This window comes from Neodiprion virginianus, chromosome 6, assembly GCF_021901495.1.
Source record: "Neodiprion virginianus isolate iyNeoVirg1 chromosome 6, iyNeoVirg1.1, whole genome shotgun sequence".
NCBI lineage: Eukaryota > Metazoa > Arthropoda > Insecta > Hymenoptera > Diprionidae > Neodiprion > Neodiprion virginianus.
The window spans coordinates 4,049,730-4,071,646 of record NC_060882.1 but is presented as its reverse complement, the minus strand read 5'-3'; the positions used below and the strand labels follow the sequence as shown (position 1 = coordinate 4,071,646).

The 21,917-nt window shown below is 42.2% G+C and overlaps 1 protein-coding gene across 4 annotated transcripts in view; it reads left to right on the top strand.

The window, feature by feature from the left end:
* Positions 1 to 9,412: 9,412 nt before the first annotated feature.
* Positions 9,413 to 21,917, top strand: part of LOC124306788 (teneurin-a) — a 489,347-nt gene continuing 476,842 nt past the window's right edge. For all 4 annotated transcript variants that reach the window (XM_046767795.1, XM_046767801.1, XM_046767797.1 and 1 more), the window contains exon 1: positions 9,413 to 10,417. The gene's annotated coding sequence lies outside the window, so the exon portion shown is untranslated. The remainder of the gene's footprint in view (positions 10,418 to 21,917) is intronic.

Below are 21,917 nucleotides of genomic sequence, written 5' to 3'. Positions count from 1 at the left end.
CTCGCGAATTTTCACATGAAATTAAACTGTGCGGGCTATCCGGATTTATTCCGGTTTAATTAGTAACGATCAACGATTCAAACCCGCGGCAGGCGACGCGTACGGTGTGTGTTTGCCAAAGGTTTTTTTTTTTTTTGTTCTCCTTTATTCCCCACTGGCGGGGTCAAACAACGCGTGACGGAGTTTGCGCGAAACGAAAGATCGGTTTGGATCTGCAGCTCCAGGATCTGTAAACATGGTGACCGGTAAAAAATCCAAGGAAACTTCCAGGCCATTTCAAGGTAATTTTCAGGTTATTCAAGGATGTTCAGAAAGAATAAAGCTACACTAATGCAGAGGGCAGAAGGCACTGTACATAAAATAAATAGAATATTTCCGGAACATAAGAAGAAATCGGAGGATATTTGAGGAGTTTTTTACGACAAGCAAAATTCAAGGACCTCATGGACCACCAGGACCATTGGATACCATGTTAAATATCACCGAGTTTTGTCGCAGTTTTGACGTCTGCACCTCGACTGCCTCCGTATTTTTCTATTCTCCATTATCCTTTTTTCCATACTCATCTCATGCGCCAAAGCGAGAATCCCGAGTCCTGCGAGGCTCCGAGGATACTACGAGCATTACTTACGCTCGCAGCGTGGAAAATGGCGAAGGGTAGCTGGTGTATGATCCTCGTAACTCACCGGCCCCCGACACCGGTAATACAAGAAGGCTAACCAAAACAAACCGTACGGTATCACCCCGAGAGGGACGAGCCACCCGACTAATGTTTAAGACCCGCGTGGCGAATCGCTGTTCTCGGATTTCGAAATAACGAGAATCGCGCTTCGTTTTACCCGAATTCGAACGTCGGCACAGCTAATGAAGATAAGGTGAGTGTACCAGATATCGACCCTGTACCAATTATTGACCTTTTTTGGTTGTATCTGTTCGATCCTTGGTTCTAAGATTACCAAACAATAAATTACCAGCGTCTAACCCACGGGCAATTGGTTTTAGTCGTCGAGAAATTCACAATTCGTGTCGTGAATTTATAATTTTGATAAATAAAAGGGTCAATATCTGGGTCTGAACGTATCGATAACTGGTACACTTACCTTACGTGCTGCTGATTGGTAGCGATTGCAATGTAAACCGAGGTGCGATACTTGTTGAAATCGGCTGTTGTGCAGCGATCTAGATTGAACGAAAGTTCGAAAAATGCCCGAGAAGATGGGCGAGGAGGAGAGGAGAGCGAGATCGAACGGAGGTAAAAAATTGCCACTCGTTATTTAACCACTTCTCGATTCGGTTGGCGATAAAAAAATTGACGGGCTTCTTGCCTCCTTGACCGTCCGAATGACCCTGCAAGCCCGCCGAAAGGCCTGAGCTTACAGCCGTATAATAAATCCGGGATTCAAATCATACCTCGAACCAAAAATCCGAATCTCATACCGAATCGTGACCGAAATATGTGTATGTATAATATATAAATATATGTATATTACCGAAGAGAAGGGGGATCGATAACCGGTCCGTGTGAAAATATACGAGTATAATACGCCACATTATGTAATTCCGAAAACTCTCCCCACCGCAGATTTATAATATTTATCTCTCGGCATAATCGGAGAATTCGAAGGTGCGTAGAAAAGAAATTACGATGAGAGATTGTATTTTTTAAATTCTCATCGCAGCCTGCTCGTGCATGGTTTAGAAATAGGCAGCTCGACAGCGTGGTTACGGTAAACGACGTACTTTTTTCTTCTGTGGATCGCCGCATCTTCTTTGAATGCCTGGCATATAATTCTGGATTTGATGCTATGCCCGAGGATTTTATCTCCTTTCTTCGGTTATACGCGGCGGCGTGCATCAAGGCCGGATCACTTGCGAATTCCGGGAAAAGCCGCAAGTCGCCATTGTGAAAAAATTGGATCTGTCGCAAAGTGCGGGAAGGCCGCACGTATACCGGGAAAAGTTTTAAAAAGAAACGGTTGAGGAATCTGGGAGAAAAAACGAAACACTCGAGTAGAATATCAAGCTTGAGCTTGAATCGAAACGAAACTATATATGTATACTCGGTTGAAATATCTGGTTGAATCAGACGGCGACGTTGATAACGACGATGCTGTTTCAGGAAAATGCGCGTTATTTCGCAACTTAAGGCCACGCGGTACTTCCATCCTTACCGACCGACCAAACTCCCCTTTTTTCTTCCCGTATTAAATAAACAAACGAACGGAAAGGGTTTAAATTTGGATGATGAATCGATCTTTTGTGTGCGGAATTCAGGAAAGTTACTGACATCCCGAATTCCGAATTTCAACTTTCCTGGCAGGGTGAAAAAATTGAAAAAAAAGGGTGAGCCTGCTCGATCGGTAAAGGTAGGAATACCGCATGACCTTGAGGATTGACTGAAACGGTATGACACCGCAAGGAAGCAGAACATGCCTCATATTAATTTTCAAAACTCGACTCTTTCGGGCAGTCTGTAGTAGGATTACAAAATAGCAAATAACGATACTGATTCCAACACCGCATTAAAATTGCATGAGAATCGCGAACATGACGCGCAATTTTAACGCATCGTCGAGTCAAATCCATCTTCCCCTTCTTCTCTTCATTCTTCGACCAACCCTCTGCAAGCTCGGAGGAGGTGAGGAGGGCCACGACCAAAGAATCCAAAGAAGCATTCCCGATTTCTCGTTAAATCGAAATACCTTATGCCAGCAGAGATTCTCGATCCAATCGGGAAAGCTCGCGCCATCTCTCGCCTCTCGCTCTTTGCTTCCCAACCCGGAAGCTCACGCCTGTCTTACAAGCTGGTTGCGGCTAATTTCTTCCCTGCACCGTGGTATTTACGCTTTTCTCCGGCGAATTATTGTAGTTTACCAGCGTCGCGTGCTGCGCCTGCAAATTATTCGATTACACTTCGTTTCTCTGTTTCCCGCCCTCCTCCCTCGCGCCCCCTTTTTTATTCCCCTTCTCGCAGCCGTTCACTTCTCTTCTCATTACTCTTTTCCTTACTCCTGCTCTTACCTTCTCTCTTGCGAAATTTCTCACGACCACCGCTTTCGCTGCTGCTGCTGCTGCTGCTGCTGCTGCTTTTCCTCATACTAATTTCTTCCGCCAAATAAAGAGCTACTTAACGCGCTTGAAATCATCGGCCAGATTTAAGGTTAAATGGGCCGAGCAGACGCGGCTTTTTCTTCTCCTCCATCGAGATTTCCCTTCTTTCATCCCTCAGATTTTTTGACTCCATTTTTTTTTTTTTTTTTTTTTTTTTTTTTTTTCACCCGCGCGATTATCGCATGTCTCGGAATCTTTAACCCAGTTTCTCAGATTTTTCTTTCCATCCAATTTTCCCTCCACTTGCGAGTACGCAATTTCGCACAATTCACGGTACTTTTGATCTCCGGAATATGGAAGTAACCATAAAATTTGTAGTTCTATATTATTCGACAGAGCTGAAAAAAAAAGAATTGTTTCAACTCGAACAGAATTTTCCTCGTAAAATTGCTGGTCAAAGATTTTTCGCTCGTGAAAACAAATTACGAATCTTGATATTTCCCAATAAAAACAAAGCGAATCTCGGAAGCGATGAATCTGTACTGTTCTTCAACGATTTGAGAAAAATGTGGCCGAGTTTTATTACACTTATCTATGTCGGGATAAAATTTTCAACGATATTTTGCAAGCCAAACGAAAAAGGACGGGTCGTTAAAACGGGTATAAAAATGGCATCGAAGCGGCAGTCGACCTGTTGAAGAATTTTCATAATAAGGGAGACGAATGTTTCGCGGAGTGGAAATACTGTCGTCAAGGTGACAGGTAACGGGAAATTATTTCCGCACATTACACAAGATTATCACGTAACTTGATACCGAATCGTTCACGATCGCGATGCATGGGTATACCTGTTATATAGAACCCTGCAAATTGGAAGCCACAAATCATCGGGTAGACCTCTCTGTACTATTTAAGTGAACCAGCTCCCGCACACCTCGGATTCTGATACTAAATTAGATAACCGGTGTAGTCTAGGCGACGTACGTAACGATCATAGATCGTAGCGCAGGTATCGTATCGTATCGTATCGTGTCGTATCGTGTCGTATCGTGTCGTAACGCCGGTGATATTACCTCACGATTTATAGCAACGTCTAAGGAAGGAACTCCGTGGGGTCGGAAAGTTAATTCGTCCGCGAAGTTGAACTTCCTCGAATACCGTTCCCATGGAATTGCGCGGGAACTGGTTCGATGGATAATATCAACGAACCCGCGACGGAAACAACAGAGTTGATTGTTTTATAATCAGACGTTATTGTCGCGAACAACAATTCGATCAATAACATCGTAGTTTCTTGATTCGTTAATACCGTAATACGTGATCATGTATGACGTGAAGTTGGTGCTTCAACTTCGTTACTACGATTCGAATAGGATCGAATTAACGAGACCTATTAAACGCCGGGAAATCTCAACAAGAGGTGCAAGAGGAACGATGCTTGAATATTTACAACGAATTGAAAGCTTAGTTGACCGGAAACATGCGATTTCCGGAAGGTTCGATGTTCCGTGGTTTTCACCATCTCGATTACCGTTGAATTTGTTTCCTGCGCTGTGTATTCCCGGAACCCGATTATTGATGATGCTTTCGTTGTCGGGAATGGATCGTATAACCGGGTCGGAAGGGGGCCAAAAATTACACCAGAATCGCGCCACGAGCGATACTTTCAGAGTTTTTCATAAGTTATTCAGAATTGGACGTAGACAGATATTGAAAAAAAAAAAAAAAATTTTACTGCGGTTGAAGTTTCGAACGTTCGTAGAACGAATCTTTTCATTTCCTGGTTAAAAATTTGCTTACGTATCTCGACGTTTTGGATAAGGAATGTTGTTGCACGTCGGAATGTCGGAACACAATTTTTCACCATAAAAAAATCGCTAAATAATTATCAAAAGTAGTAATATTGAATGTTCAAAATTTACCTCGTAGTTTTAGATTTATGGTAGAAATAAGCGATACGAAAACAAGAAATAAAGATTTTTCAAATCTCGTCAGTGATCAATTGCTAGGCTATAATCGATGTAAATAGTTTAAAAATGATAAAATCATCGCAACCCGAGCCTCGATCGTTTATAATTCAACGATTTCAAATTTGTCTATTTCCTACGAGATCTTCGTAGCCACTACAGAACACAATAAATAAGAGATAAATGCTCCAGGCACGTGCCCGTTTCGCGATAAAATTGATAAAAGTCATCGGTTTTCGGCGAACCGCAGGAAATGGGACACACCGGCCTTCGATGATTCTTCCCTTTCTTCTCGTCGGGCCGGATATTCCGAGGCTCGCCTGAGGGACTGTTTTGTAGGTAAAAAGTTCGGATCAGGCAGAGATTCTTCAAGTTAGCCGGGGCCGAGTCGCTTGGTATTTGCATCACGTATTTCTATTCGAGCCCTCCATCAACGCACCGCCGACGCAACGGATTCGCGGGACGGCAGGGTTCTACTCAAACGAAAACTTCCCCAAACAGAGCAAACGTTAAGTCAAGTTCTCCTGGGCAAAGAGAGAGAAAGAGAGAGGGAGAGAGAGTGAGTGAGCGGGAGAGAGGGAAAGGTGGAGAGGGGGGATGAAGGGGGGGGGGGGGGAGGGACGCCTTGAACCCGGGCCTCGTCTGTCTGGTTGACTTCTTCTGAGTCTCCGCTGCCGTCGCGGTCGGAGACCTTCTCGTCCTTTTTGCCTTTTTTTTTTTTTTTTGTTTTCTTACCTCAGGGTTTCCCTCCCTCCCCCCTCCTTCGTCCCTTTTTCCTTTTTTGCGAGTTTTTCGCCAAGACTCGCCCGGACCGGGAGTTCTTCGATTTTGCGCGAGTTCCGCGCGGCTGATCTCTCCATTTGCGTACATGTATAATAAAAATTATTTTTTATCCTACAGGGATAAATAAGTGCAATACACCTCGGTATAAATCTCATCCCTAAATCCTAATCACCGGAGTCTGCGAAGATGCGGCGAAACGATATTTGTATACGTATATACGTTACGTATTTTATATGCATACCTATGCGAGTTTAAGAAATAACCGCATTTATCCGACTGCTTTTAATCCCCCGGGAAACCATTAGCAGGAGTGCATTCGAGGGGTGGTTAGTTAATTCTTGGACTATGCAGTCTGTACCTGCATTCATTGTACGGGCGTATATAATAGCGATAACGCTTTCGTCGATTAAATGAATTTATCATCAGCTCCGCCGTTATACCGACGGCAAATTTCGCCCGAATTGATTTTCATTGGTGCTTGAAATCGCCGGTACGTACACACTCACGCTATACGCTGTTTTTGTTAACTCCCTTACTCAAACTCGAAGCAATTCATCAGCCCGCAAGTCGAATTGAAATTTCGACCGATGAAATTCGGGAATATAGCTTCTGATGTGCCTGATTGTGAAACGTATTATCTGAAATTCCGACGCGACGGATCCAGTCGAGAATACTGTATTGTTTATTTATTTGATACTTAATTTGCAGGTGACGTGCCTGGCTCGGAAATTTTTCAAGGTTTTCCCAACCCTCTGGAAGCTGGTCAACCCTTCGAGTCATGGCGGTAAGTCTTAAAACTTATTTTATATCCATTTTTTTTTTTTTTTTGCATATTTAGAGAAATTTGACCTCAAGATTCGCGACTACTCGTTCTGCGTGTCCCGGAGCTGGAGTGAGAATTATTTCGAGATATGAGCATACGTGAAAGGCGCAGGGGAAGGGGAAGGTTATTCGCGTCGGGCTAACGAGCCGCGTAACGAAACGGTGTGAAATAAATAAATGATGCCCGGGATAAGCAGTGCATTATTTATGGGGAAACCCTCGAAATTCGAGCCAATTGCGCAGGGTTGGCAAAAACTAGAACGCACCCATTTCGTACGTCTGAAGTTTGCTACATGACAAGAAGCTCGATCGATATCTTTCTTAAAACACACTACCGTCGTTAACGTTTTCGTCCTCGTCTGAGGCTCCATTTTTTATGCTAAGCCACGATTTTTCATCGCTGCATTTTATTATCCTTTCCATCGTCCTGCAGTAGGTACAAAGAGAACTGCAAGCACAGCTTCTCCATGCGCTTTAAATATTCGACAGCGATACAACGTGCAAGCTCAGCTCGTACTTTCAACCCTTATTTCACGACACACGGCGATAATGCAGAATTTTTCCGTGGGCGAAAGAAACGAATAAAATTTTCTGCGAGCGGTGAAAAAAACTAAATTAGGGTAAACAAGTCGCGATGCAGTCACATTTTGTTATCATCGTTGCGATGGAATATCACGTTTCTGCGAAGAGGGACAAATTTCTATCAAAAATTCGATCGAATCAAGCAACGAGACTGTTCATTCGTGCAGACGAACGCAACGCTGTAACTTGCGAAATTAGTAACAAACTTTCCTGCAGAACTAATGTAAGCAATCTTTGTTCAATCGGATGTTTACCCGACTTTTCCGGTCGGTTCTACTTCCGTTTTGCAGATAACGATGGTCACCGAGTTCCTACATCGCTTCTGACAGGGTCGTCCGTGTTATCGATTTGTTTAAGTCTAGACTCTAGATGTATTCGACGCGTTCGACCTCGGGGGACGACGTGACCGTTTCTTATCTACGCGTTATATCTCAGGGCACTGTGGTGCAGACTTTGCTTGCGAACAAACATCTAATGCGTAAATAGAGGAGCGAGAGCGGCGTGGGGGTTACACGCGGGTGTGTTGACGCGAATACGAAACTCGCGAATTGACCGCTGTAATAACGCGACTACGTTAGTTTATTGAATATGCAATTTACGCGGCTGGTATTTGCAGAGCCGGAATTTCTAAGCACTCACCGAGACGTGTAGGGTGCCCGAGAGAAATATGTTGTGGAAAAATGAAGAAACCCTCGGCTCAGCTTGCTCCTGCGATTCTTTAAGGAGAGCGAAATTAAGCCCCAGAGAGTAAGTCTCGATGGTGCACCGAGAACGGTGAATTCGGTATCTGTACAGAATTGAAGTGGATGCTCGATTGTGCCGCGCGGAATAGACGCAGGATCGTAAATATGTGAGTACATACTTGTACGGAGCGCGAGGTTAACCGAACAGTCGTTGAAAAATATTTCTTCGACAAAGTTTGTCGAAAGCGTGGTACAGTTCTCTCGGAAACATTCTCCGGGGTAACGTGGATGGAAAATTTCGCCTGTCCTTCGACCTTCTTAGCAAAACTCGTGACGTGCTTGCAGAATAATCGAATTAGAAGAAAGTCTGAGGGGTTTCAGAGACGCCGTTGAAGTTTGAAACGTTGTTTGAACGGTTCGTTTTTCTTTAGTTTCTTAAATTTTTTGTTGTTTTGGCTGGTAAAAATATTGTCCAACACTGTAAAGTTATCTAAGATTAAGTTCAGTTTTGTGTGCCAGCTAATAACAATCGATCACAAAGCATTAAATGTTACGATTCTTTGACGTTTGAATCGTTCTTCCTGATTTTCAGGCTTATTAGAAGTCTGTAGAAAGACAACGAAAGTTTCAAAATCATGTATATCGATTGGCCAGTGATGATAAAAGTAAATAACAAATAATATCAATCTCTAACAGCGACAACGACTTGGCAAGCAAAAAAAAAAGTGATATTTTAATACAAACTAACAACAATGAAATGCATCCAAACTCGTCTGTTATCAGTTGATCGTTCTCATCGGTTTGTCCTTGAAGTCTAAGGGGCGTCCATGAATTACGTCGTAGAATTTTGAGGGTTCTTGCCCCCTTCCTCCTCTTTTGTCATATTTTGTCAGCTTTGAAGCCTACCCCCCCCCCCCCCTTCCCCCCATCTTCTTCCTATTTGGGTGTGTAATAGAATTTTTGGGCTAAAAATTTTTAAGACTAGCACAATAAAAGAAAGTATACGCATTACAGAAACTGTATTTTACGCTCGAAATTTTCATATCAAATACTTACGCAAGTTTTATTTATTTATGTAATTTTATCGAAATAATTTTTTTATTTATTATTTACCTTTTTCCATACGACGTCATAATTTCCGTAGCTCCTCAGGCGTAATTACGTGATACATATACGAACGCCTCCTGAAACGACTCCGAACAAAGCGCATCAAGACAGCCCGCAACGCGGCAAGTAGTCGGTCTCGGTGTCGGGTCGGCCGTTTCAGTAGTAAACAGAACAGCCGCGTCCGTCCGACCAGCTCGGACCGTCATCACTCGCTCGAGGAGAGTCGGACGGACGGCGCGTAAGAAAGCGAGACACGCAGGCACTCTCTCACTACACGCACTCACGCGCGGCGCGGCAGCGAGATAGAGGAGCCTGACGTCTCTCTCTCCTCGCGGCGAGCTTCCGAGCTTCCGAGCTTTCGATGTTGCGCGCAGACGCGAGGCACTCTCTCCGGGTCGCGACGCCCCGTCAGTTACTCTTCGCGAGCCAAGGAGCGCGTCCGCATTGCAATACCGAACGCACATCGAGCCGCACTGTCACGTAGAGTCGAGAGTCGCCGCTCGCCTCGACCCCGCGTAGATTCAGCCTACATCCTCCCCCTCAAACCCGAACGGCGAAACAGTCGGGGATTGTCGATCGGGATATCGGCATGCCCGCTCGTATCTGATCGGGGTAAATACTTGCCGGAGAGAGAGAGAGAGAGAGAGAGAGAGCGTGGGAAGTGGGTGATGAACGCCGAGTTTTAGGGGTCGAGATTAAGGGCGGGAGTCGAAACCCTTTACTTTCCAGGAATGATAGAGGGGAGGATTCGGGATAGTTTTCGAGTTGGTTTCTTATAACCCTCCCGGTCTGTTCTCTGCCGACGCGTTGTTGTGTGTGTGTTTCGTTGTTGTGAATGTCAAAGCGTGTATTTACGCCAACGATATATCGTGTGTTTCTTCTGACGCGCGCGGATGAAACTAGGCCGGAATAATACGGTAGTAACGGTAATTGATCAGGCGTCGTTCGATGTTTAGAGAGTGATATAATCGTGGTGTTTCGTTTTTAAAATAACAGTCGGTATAAAAACAAATATATAGTATAATAACTATATCAGTGTGGTAAAACTTAGGCAAGTAAGTTATTATAAAAATATTGTTGAACCTGTGTGAAGTACGTCGTGTTTAATCAAATTTGCAAACGTGCAGCGTGTCGAATGGACTCTATATCTACGGAATTAAAAAAATTGATCATATATCGGTAAAAACTGCAGCTCGACTCGCTTCGAAGGACAAATTTGTCTCGCTTGTTGGAAAAAAGTTTTACTTTTCCCCACTTACGATATTAGTCGATCTAGCTGCATATAATTACTCCCGGTTGTAAAATAAAGTGTAGCAAAGTGACTTCCACAAAGTGTGACGGTGATAAGACTGCGATTCAGCCGTATCCCCGTGACGTCATTGTCAGCATTAATGATAAACGGAATCAAGGGATCGAATTAAGGTAAGACATTTGTTGTACATTCGAATTACTCACCTTTCATTTCATACTTTTTCATGTTTTTGTCGTTAACAATATCGATCCAACAATCCCGAAAAAGGTATCACGACACTTTTTTTTTTTTTATCAAGTACCAATCGATTCCAGAGGACAAAACTACCGAGCAACATTTTGCGCACCAACCTACGTCACAATTATAACGAGTGTCGGTTATCGTTGGCTCTTGAGCACGTGGTCGTTCGTTCTCGAGACGCAACGAATCGAGAGAACACGCGTGCGATGCAATTTTCGCAGCGATAATGAAAAACCACAGCGTCGTTCACCACGATGCGAAATGAACATGACTTTTTTCATAAGCTGTCGCACTTTGTTTTTGTGACGAAAATTTTACCCACTCGCTGCGCGGAAACCTTTCCAAGTTTCAAAAGTTTTTCAACGGGTGAGTCAGCACCCTTGAAAATTTTGTGACAAAAGGAAAACTTCCAAAAGAAAAAAAAAAAAAAAACTAAAACCCATACAAAAAGAAACTAATTTCGGGAATAAAAACCGTCCCTGCTTACGCTGTGGTTTTCACGCAGAGGACCTTTGTTTGTTCCGATTTACGCTGATCTCAGCGTCTACGGCAAACCTCGTTGGTGCTGAAAAATAAAAACAAGTCTTCGCATTAGTCGCTGGAAGGTCACCTTTGTATCGATCTTCTCTGAGTGGTTAGCGCAATTTTTGATTTATGCACAAATCACCGGCGGTGTTTTTCTTGCAGAAGTCCTGATCGACTCGCGATTACGCATTACCTACACTTTTATGAGGCTGATGTTAGTAACGAAACGTTGGGGGAGAAATCACTATTTTGCGAGATTATAGTGCTTTGAAGTAGTTAAGTTTTCAAAATATGAGTACGTTTTGCCTTACTATGATTTACTGAAGTTCAGACGTTCTGCAATTGTGGAAAAACGATTTTTCCGACACGCTAATCGTTACAATAACGCTACTAACTTACGCCTCGTACACTTTTCCCCGTGCCTTGAGTATGCACATTAGGGTGTTTATGATTTTCCACCGTGGTGCCCCCTAAAATGTTTGTTCAGGTCAAAAGAAATATTCTGTGAAAGGATGAGCGTGTTCTACGTTATGTGGAAGATCGCGCTCATTTGATTTTTCACTTTTTTCACATTTTTGTGAATTTTTGAAGAAACACGTTGTAGCACATCGATTATTATTTCCATCCTGACATTTATATTCAACCCAAATCTCACGATCCATAACGCAACAATGTATCACACGGGAATCTTATTCTCGTAAATTAAAAGTTCATACTAAATTACAACTATTTTACGAGATTAAATTGTTGATGAAAAATTCATCTTTGTTACGTAAATTGAGATTACGATTAGTACTAGTTATAAAAAAAAAATTTATCCACAATACTTCATAAATTTAATAAAATATATAAAAGTTTAAAATCGACCGAGCCACGATCTTCCACATAACGTAGAACGCTCATTTTTTGACAGATCTTTTCTTTCAACCTGAATAAACTTTTTCGGAGATGGCAAATAATTCCTTTCTTAAACGCCCTAAATACACAACCGTGCTTAGATTTCGTACACCAAAGTTTGAAGGTTACTTAAAATCCTTTGTCTATTCGTGAAAAATTTCGTATCAATTTCAGGGATTTCAGGGATTTTGCAACGGATATAATTGCATTCGAACAGTCTGCGGGTGGACGAGAGGTAGAGTTACGAAGACCGCAAGGATCGGAACGAGCTTCGCTCGGCGTTGCGTTGTGGCGTTTTCACGCCCCGGCAACATTTCATGCAGGGGGTCTCGTTACGCGCTCGAATAGCTCGTCTCCAGGGGCGTGTAATTTGATTATAACAAGGCGATTGAGCGTAGAAAACGTAGACTCGGCGCGCCCGCCGGAGCCGAAAATTCGGATTCGATTTTTCGCACGCCGAGCTGCACTGCGCAAAATGCGAATTAAGCTCGCGCCGCACGTTCGTGTACCTACAGTAATAATATTGTAACCTGTTGGAGTCTGTTCCTCGAATCGCGCAATAAACGGCAAGCCGGCTGTTTTCTTCCCCGAGTCGAATTAACCACCCCGACAACGCCGCCTAACGCCTCCTTCTCCGATTCTTTCGGGCCATTGCATCGTCGGCGGTCGGTTCCAGCCTTTCTTCATTCCCTCGCCACTATCCAATATCCATTAATTTTAATGATGCGCTTAACGCGGTTCGTTCCTCGTCGCCGGGCCTTTAATATCTGCGTAACAGCTTCGGGCAGGTTTTATCATTGTTGGCGGCAGAGCTTTTCGATCATCGTCGCTCTTGTTTATCCGAGAAGAAACACGACGCGATTTGTTTCGAAAATGACTAATTCGTTTCTTATCCGGCGATGCGATAACGTCGACGTTATTGCCACGTTTTTAATACCCGGCTGACACCTCTCGGCGCGTTTTTTCTTTCACGCACACGCGCGCACGGTTGTAACGCAATGACAATGGCGACGGGAACGGGGAGCAAAATTATACGGTCAGTTGTTACGTTTCAACGACAAAAAGGAAAGCTCGCTCGCGGACAAAGAGCGGAGGGCGCGTTCTCTTTGACCTCCGCGCATTACATAATACATCCTATACACGCCGCACGAGACGAGTGCAGCACGGGTCGAGAGGGCTTGATCCCGCTTATACACCAGCCACTGAATCAAGTGACAAAGAAAATTGCGCTAAATAATCTGTTTACCGCTGTTACCATCCTCCCTTTTCTCTCTCATTCAGACCGCAAATTATACCCGAATTCAAAGCTGTCGCGGCATGATCTTTGCGAATCTTCTCCTCTTCACTCTCTCAAAACTATTATTTGAAAAGGGAATACCGGCAAGAAAGAAAACTATTTCTGATTTCCCCTTTGTCTCCGGAAAGCTTAGGGAGTCAGGTATGTGAAAAATTTCATCTTTTTTCTTGATAAAATACAAATTTATAGATAAATTTAAAAATCGAAACTTTCATTCTCTCTCCCTCTTTTTTCACCTACCATTGTCGGGCTCTAAGCGAGTGCGCTATGTCTAGGGTATTCACGTACATGCGCCACGTATAAAACAACAAAGTCGCAAGCTCGCGGCACGCCACGCGGTGTAATTAACGAAGCATGCAGCAGGGGTTATGACAGGCAGTCGGTCAGACAGTCGGGGGTAGTGAGAAACGACGTTTGTACGTACAGGGTGCCTTATAATATTTTCAGAGACGTCTGTAAGGGTGTTGGAAAGGTAGATTTATCATTTTATTCTCCCGTTAATTTTACCTTTCAATCATTTCCGTTTACTTTCGGTAATGGTCGATGGTTAATCCACCGTTTAACGATCGTCTGCGGGTGAATTGTTTTTTGTTTTTTTTCTTTCCTTTATTTTTCGCCCGTTTAATATTACATTAAAAGTATAACAAAAGTACGAACCGCGCGGTGATTTTACCTGAAATAATAAGTTACTGCGAATCGATGATCGCGTTCTTTCAAAATCAGTAAATGAAATACGGGGGAAAAAAGTACTGTTTTACCCACGACTTGAAGCTTTAATTTCTCTGACAGCTGCAGGCCTTTTGTTTCTTATAGTTATAGTCCGTACGGCAAGGTTTGGTATATTAGATATCTTTTACAAACGAATTTCAAATAACGTGACTTATCTTCGAGATGTGGATCGAAACCTGTGAGTTCAGGCGAGTACTTTTTGAGTGTGTGGGGGGGGGGGGGGGGGCTTGCCGTCAAGTTTTACCCGGCACTTGTTAGACGCACGTGACCTCGAAAAAGGCTTTGAAGTTTTTTATTTTTTTATTCTTTCGGACGGAATAAGTACAGCAGTGGCCACGGTTATTGGAAAAGCTTGGAAAATTGATGCCCGTGAGTAGTAAATTTATCATACTGTGTATAAAAAATTACTCGCTGTTTACCTGTATTCGTATACGTAAAACGGTAATCGTGGTAATTTGCGGATAGCTATATTACAATAGTGTCCCTGGAATAAATGATGTGCTTTGCCGGGAGAAAGGATGGGGGTGGAAAGAAAATTCAATTTGCGTAGGAAGGAGGGAAATAAGTGAAATCAAGCCGAAGATTGACGGTCGTAGTCGGTGTAATGGCCTGTAATTTTCTGAAAGTAGGGGAAAAAAAAACTGCACGGCAAAGGAAAAAGAAAAACATCGTGTCGCGCATCTATGAAGACTGACCTCAGAACCTCGCCATCTATAATAATTATACTCCCGCATATATTAGTACAGTATATCAAGGTGTTTCGGAAAAAATAATATGCGATTTTCCACTATGGAATCCCCTAAAAAGTTTATTTAGGTCAAATGAAAAGTTCTGTCAAAAGATGATCGTTCTACGTTACGTGGAAAATCGTGCTCAGTTGGTTTTTCACTATTAAAAATGTATGTTATTGCTTACATCAATCATGATATCAATATACGTCACGAAGAAGATTCACGCTTGCAATATCGAGTCTCCTGTCGATGCTTGAGAAATCTATCCGACGACTTTTTCATCGTTAATTCAATCTGATAAAATAGTTGTAATTTAATACGGACTTTTAATTTAGGAGAATAAGATATCCGACCGTTTTATAGCGTTTCGAAAAAAATTATTGTCGCAAAATTTTCCAACTACAGTAGCTGGTTATTTACGATTATGACTTACTTACCGTTGTACGTGTCATTCAATGCAAAAATGAGACCCAAGGGATTTGCGTTTTTTTTCTCTCCTTCTCTTCACGCGCCTCTCTCTCTCTCTCTCTCTTTCCGTCTCTTTCACCAAGTAGAGAATAAAGAAAATAACGAGGCGAGCAAATTGCGCACACACCGGGTTCGTTTAAATTACTCTACTCGACGCTCGGCTTTTGCGACGTTATCTTTAAGCTCGCATTCGCCAGGTTGTCAAGCGTCGACACTGGCTGCTGCACTGTTATACATACACACCTATGTAGGTGTACACTTTTCACGGAGTATCGTGATTCTCTTTGTCCTCTCTTTGCGTGCTCTGAACTTTTTTAAAAATCGCTACAATTAACCAATGCGAGTCCGGTCGAATAGCCCTGAAACAATGTAAAGTGTAATTATACTTAGTCAACACAGGGATTTTCATTATTTTATTTAACACTCGTTTCCCGGAGAATGATTACCGTCCGAAGATGACATAATCGTGTCGCGATCGGCGAGCTTTCAGTTTTCTATTTCTTTCAATAACGCTAAGTAAATAAATACCGTAAAATTCTACGAGATTATCATACCGTGTGAAAAATATTTATGTCTAATTGTTTTCTGACGTACGTTTTTATTTTTTTCTCTTTTTCTCGCACCAAAAAAAAAAAAAAAAAACGAAAGAGAAAGGGGAAAATTAAAACACACCCTCGCCAATTCGTCTCACGTGTGTGTAGTATACGTATGCGACAGGAATATCCAATTAGCGGGACACATTTTTGTATGCAATATGATCAGTGAACGAATTGAAAGTTTGTTCAAAACCGACGAGGTCTGCTCGCTCCTCGAGGGTTTAAAATTTTCAACATGTAAAAGAAAGAAAGAGAGATGAAAAATAGAAATGAAAAAAAAAAATCTCATTACTTTGAAAATAGCGAACGCGAGTCGGTCGGGGCGATGTTCGTGTGATGTGAATGCGGGGAAAAGCCATTTCCTGCGGAGGACGCGACGCGGTCTGCGGTCGTCATATCGACTGTGATTAAAACAATATGAAAGCAAAGTTTTTCATCGTATTTCTACCGCGAAAGTATACCTACGTCAAAGCCGTCGACTTTATTACCCCTTTCATACACCCGCGTACCTTGTACTTTTTCTCATTTTCATCCGACAACTTGTTGTCGAAAGCTACGATAATTTAACGCGGCAAATGCGGAAAACCGTGTTCCATAAGTTGTACGATGTACGGAGTGCCTACTCGGCTCGAACGGAATATCAATTCGCTTCTTTCGTACCTTTCGACGGTTTTACAAACGCTTAAGGGAGCTTTCCAGTGTGAAATTTTCAAAAAATCGATTTTTTTTTTTGGCTTTATCGAATAGTATACACTCTTCCGAATATTCCCTGAAATTTTCATGCCGAAATTCAGATTATTTCGGTTACTGTACAGCATTTTTTGGAAGAAGGCAACGGAGCGCTACAGCTGCCGCGTCGGCCGTCTGCCCGTGCGACTGTTATTTCTATTGTCTCGTTCCTACCTGCACGTACATGAACTTGGCTCGCCAATTGTCGAAAATGTGAATTCGGAATATTGCATAATTTGCCGTTAATTAGCCGTAAATTAGTCGCGCGACTTATTTTTTTGTCGCACTCAATTTTCAAAAAAAAGCGGATGGCGTGCTAAATTCTTGAAAATCAATCAATCACTGTGTGTGGCAACTAGCCCCAAAGCACGTATTCTGCGGCAAGCAGATAGTAGAAATCGCTACGCAGTGTGCTGTGTGCACCTTCAATGAAGGTTACGACCCAATTTTAAACATTTTGGAGACGATGGGATGCACGATAGGGCCGAGCGCCGCACATTTCGCCGCTAAGTACAAGAATGCGCGCATCATCCAAGCAAACCGCCGGGCGTCCCTGGATAGCAAAGAGGCGAGGACAGCTCGTCGGACTGAACAATCCATTGAGCACGATCTTTTCGAAGAAGCAGAAGGGATATTGTATGGACCTGGCATCGCTGATTGATCGTAAGTAAACGATTTACCTAAAATTTCCTCACTTGAAACTTTGAACGCGTTTTTCTCGAAACAGCATTTTTCAAAACGGTGTCCAACTTGGAGGGCAGAGTTTTAAAGCTATCAAGTTGAATTTTTTACACAATATTCTTAACATCATTGTTTATCGTGCTATGGAAGCTTTTTTTTTTTTTTTGACATCTTCCTATTTTTTTGTAAAAAAAACTGCTAAAAAAAATGCTAAAATCGATACTTTTTGTTCAAACCGGCGCCATTTTTGCAAAAAAAAAAAAAAAGAAAAAAGCCTCCATAGCACGAAAGCCAATTATATACCGATCAATAATCTTTTTGTGTTTTTTGTTTCAGATCAAAATTGTGACCCCCAACGTGGACACCACATCCAAGTGCATTTTCTGCAACAATTGTTTCATGATTTTTATAGATATTAATTAATAAATAAATCGATCTTTAAAAAATTGTTTTGTATTCTTCAATACCCAATTAATATACAAAAAAAAAACCAGACCGATTAGATTATTTTTTCTTTAAAAAAAAAAATCGCGAAAAACAGCGATTTTTCGGGCTGTCACACTGGAAAGCTCCCTTAATATCTTTTTACTTAGTTGAAAATTTTCGACGATTTATACCGTTTTTATTTTACAGATTTTTTTTTAGGTTGCTCCGAAAGTGTCTCTAGACTTTTTGATTGCATTATACGTATAGCAAAAGTTTACGTCTCGTTTCCTGTGACGCATTCGTATTCTATAATGGGGTGTTTATCCTAGAATGAGATTTTCGATTTCAGGCAAAGAGGAAAATTAAACGTTGTGTAAATTTGCTGCAACGCAACGTCTTGGTCGTTTTGAAATAATATTATGTTTGAAAAACAGCCAGCGCAAAGAAATTCGCCCGACGTGGCTGAGGAGGTTCTCTCTTTCTTGCAAAAGTATAAAAAGTGTGCAGACGGATCACGTAGAAATTTCCTTGAATTTTGCTTCGTCTTTTAAAAGTCCTGAAAACTGTCGTTGAATTTTTCCTGTCACATGGAAATCTTCTGTTTCCAATGTCCTTGAATAACCTGAAAACGTTCTGGAATTTGTTAGGGATTTTTTTACCAGACACCATGACTGTCCCACGTATTACAGGCACGACGTATATACGATCTACTTTTATTCTCATTTTTATATTCAATCGTTCGTTTTTGTCCGTTTTATATTTTTTTTCATTACATTTATCACACGACACCCTCTTACTTTTCTATATCCCTGCGTGAATCTATATTACCTGCGGTACTACTCGCAGGTTACTCACGTCCGTTGAACGCATAAAATCGAGGGAACGGGGAAAAACATTTACGGCACGAAACTGCAGCGGAGCGATCTGAAAGCTGTAATACATATATTATTATACGGACACACGAAAGACGTCCGTTCCTATTCCAATTTCGTCTTATACGATGTAAGTACGTCGCGACCGAGTTGATATCGCGGGATCGTTGAGACCGAGAGGATTACCACACAGCGGCATCGTTTCTACGGACAAACGTTGAGAACTAGAGAAGGAGAGAGGCTGTGAGAAAGCGAAGACGTATAAAAATGAGAAAGTGAAACAGAAAGAGAAAGCTGGGATTGCGCGATGCTTTTATATCCGAATGGTATACCACCTATACGTTATACCTACATCGCGGCAGGATTTCATTTTCTTGGGAAAAAAAAATTTCCCATCCCATTGCAAAGTACGTTTCTCCATATACCGTATAACATTTTGCGAACGAATTTCTAGCTACATGCTACGTAGAAATATACGATACTTTTAAGAAGGATTTGCATTTTATGCTGATGAAATTCGAATAGTGTTTTTTTGTTTTTTCCTTCTTTCGCGTGTATAAGTAATGATTTTTATACCCATGACGAAGGGGTTTTGGTTTGACGATTCTTCTCATTCTCATTCTCAGCATGCATGTATAATTCGACATATCATGTACAAATGCGTGATTACTGCGTGTGATCTTTGACGAATGATTCCGTTTTCCTCGTATCTCACCGCGGTTTGATTTTTGTCCAATAACAAACCCGAAAGCGGAAAAGAAGAAAAGGGCCACGCGTTCAATCTCGTATCAAAGCGAGAAAGAGAGTCTCTGGGGTTGCCTGTAATGTATAAGGTATGTATTATACGTACACGTTTTATGGCTGAGGCAGCACGGTGAGGGTAGCTGTTATTCACTTGAGATTTATTGTCTCTTATCTCGGCATCGTTCTGTACTACTTGACGCTATTATACCTTGTCACACACACACACACCCGCGCGCGCGCACACATTCAGGCGTATCGTACAAGGTAATATCGAGTCTCTAAAAAAAGCGCGTGAACGCTTCACGATTGTCCAGTTTGCCCGGAAAAATCGTGTAGAAATTACGCTGCGGTAGCGGCAACAGAGAGAGAGAGAGAGAGAGAGGATGATGAGGATCGATTGCTAGTTCGGGATATTAGCAATATTAGCGCCCTGCAATTTTCGGCGATTTTTTTTCCCCACGCGTCTCCTTCCACTTCTGGTTTTTTTTTCGTTCTCCTTGCACCTCAAATCGTTTTGCACGTTTAGCTTATTTTTTATTTTTTTTATTTTTTTATCTCTCTACCACACCTTTAGGTGTACCCTTTCTCAACTTTGCGCTCTTCCGGTTTATGAAATTTATGATAATTCCCCACCATTCGTATACCCCGCATAACTCTACGTAGGTATAACGCACCGCGACGTCGAACGAATATTTTCAACCCCAACTTGTGTGAAAACGGGGCGGGAGGGGGGGGTGGGATGATATCTGTTTAACGCGTTTATGGATTTTTAATTATACGTAGTTCAGAATTCCGAGATCAATCTGGATTCGGGTGAGTTTGTTCGCCGAGAAGCTTTCGGCAAGTTTACGTCGCGACGATTACGCAAAATGTCACAAACTGTATGTCACACCATGTGGAGTATTTCGAATGTTGGGGGAAAAATATAAGAAGTGTCAAGTTTTAACACATCGCGAGGATATTTAGTTATATGTATTCCTGTATGTATACCGGCAGATTTATTACTCAGATTTTTCGCTCAACATACAAAAATAAAAATTAAAAATAAAATCGAAGCCTATTCTTGAGAATTTAATTTCTTTTTGTAACTAGCATAATGAAATTCAGTTTTATCCCCATAATTGTATAAAAGTGTTTGGGGGGGGGGGGTTCAAGATATTTGACAAACTTTAAATTTTCTGATTTCACTACTTTATCGGATCGAGCATTCTAATTCTGACCGCCAACTTTAGCCTGGTTCTTTTCCACACGTGTTATCGCTGTTTTGGTCTCTTTCTTTTCGTCAAATTTTTATTTATTCTTCACGTATGTTACGCCATACCCTGCGAAAGTATCGTTCGGCAGGACACAACGAATAAGTTATACACACCGCGTGTACAAGTCGCCGACTAGGACGTATTTCAGGGCGCTTATCTCGCTGCTTTTGGACGTGTTTCGTATTGTTTAGTGTGTCCGGTTCGCGATATCACGAGGATGCCAACCACGCTGAAAGACCCATACGACGTGTGTTTGTGTCTTTGTGTTTGTGTTCGTGCTGCTGCTGCTGCTGCTGCATATGCAGTATGACACAGCAGGTACGTACATCCATACACGTATGCGGAGTTGAAGGTGTGCTCGCTCGAGTCGTTGTTCGGTCATAAATCTTAGGGCAGCATGTACGCCGTGTGGATGTGGGGATGATGTAGGTCGTGGTTGGCCTAGGCCTGCAGTTCGGTGCGCTCGTTTCGATCACGTGCAGGGTTCGGTTGTGTCCTTTGTACGTGTATTCATCCGTGTACGATGCACGTTGTACCTATCGAGACTCTTGGAAATGGAGAAGTGAGAACCGACTTCCTACCCTGGAATGGATCACCCCCTGTACCAAGTACGGCAGCGATAAGCGCCCGGCTACTTTGCATCAGCCCTCCTCCTCCTCTTCTATCGCCTGCATGCATTCATCCCTCCTCTTTCTCCTCCTCTTTTTCATGCGCCTGTGTGTCACTCGACGTATTTTGCATCCACGGTTCCAACGTCCCGTAAGCAGAGGGTTGACCGTTACTGAAAATCACGATTTTTTACTTTTCCTGATTTTGTTATATTATTTATATTCATGGCGTCAATTGAAACGATTATATATATATATACTTTCAAGTTGACGTTTATGTGAAATCACTTGTCGTTTGTCGATGGGGATGGAGTAGTTTTTGTCTTGATCGTTTCGTCTCGACTTTGTTAGGCTTTTTTTTTCTGCTGTTGAAATTCGCTAGTTGGATGAGAATACGGTGTATAATTGGGACATTCCAAGGGAACTGAGAAACGGGATGTGCGGAACATATTTTTGCGGTTAAGGCAGGTACAAGTAAAATCAAACCCAGGGGAAAGATTAAATAATAAAACAGAATTATTCAAGTAGGGGAAAAGTGAGCGAAGGTAGAGAGAGATACCCGTTTTATATATATTACGTATATAGGTCATACGACGTGGGTGTCGGTACCTTTTACATCCCAGTAAACATGAGCCGGTTAAAATGTGGTTGAAGAAACGTTAAGGTCGTATAATTATGGTATAGGTAGAAAATATTACCGTGTTCGATATACGGTAATTTTTCAGTAAAATATTAATCGTTGTCTCTCCACAAATATTATACGATTTTCATTACACGTACATTTAAACAACGGTTTCTAGACTAATAATCAACGTTTTGTTTACTTGTTCAATTGCTAATTTAAATTCGTTAAAAACCGGTATATTTATAG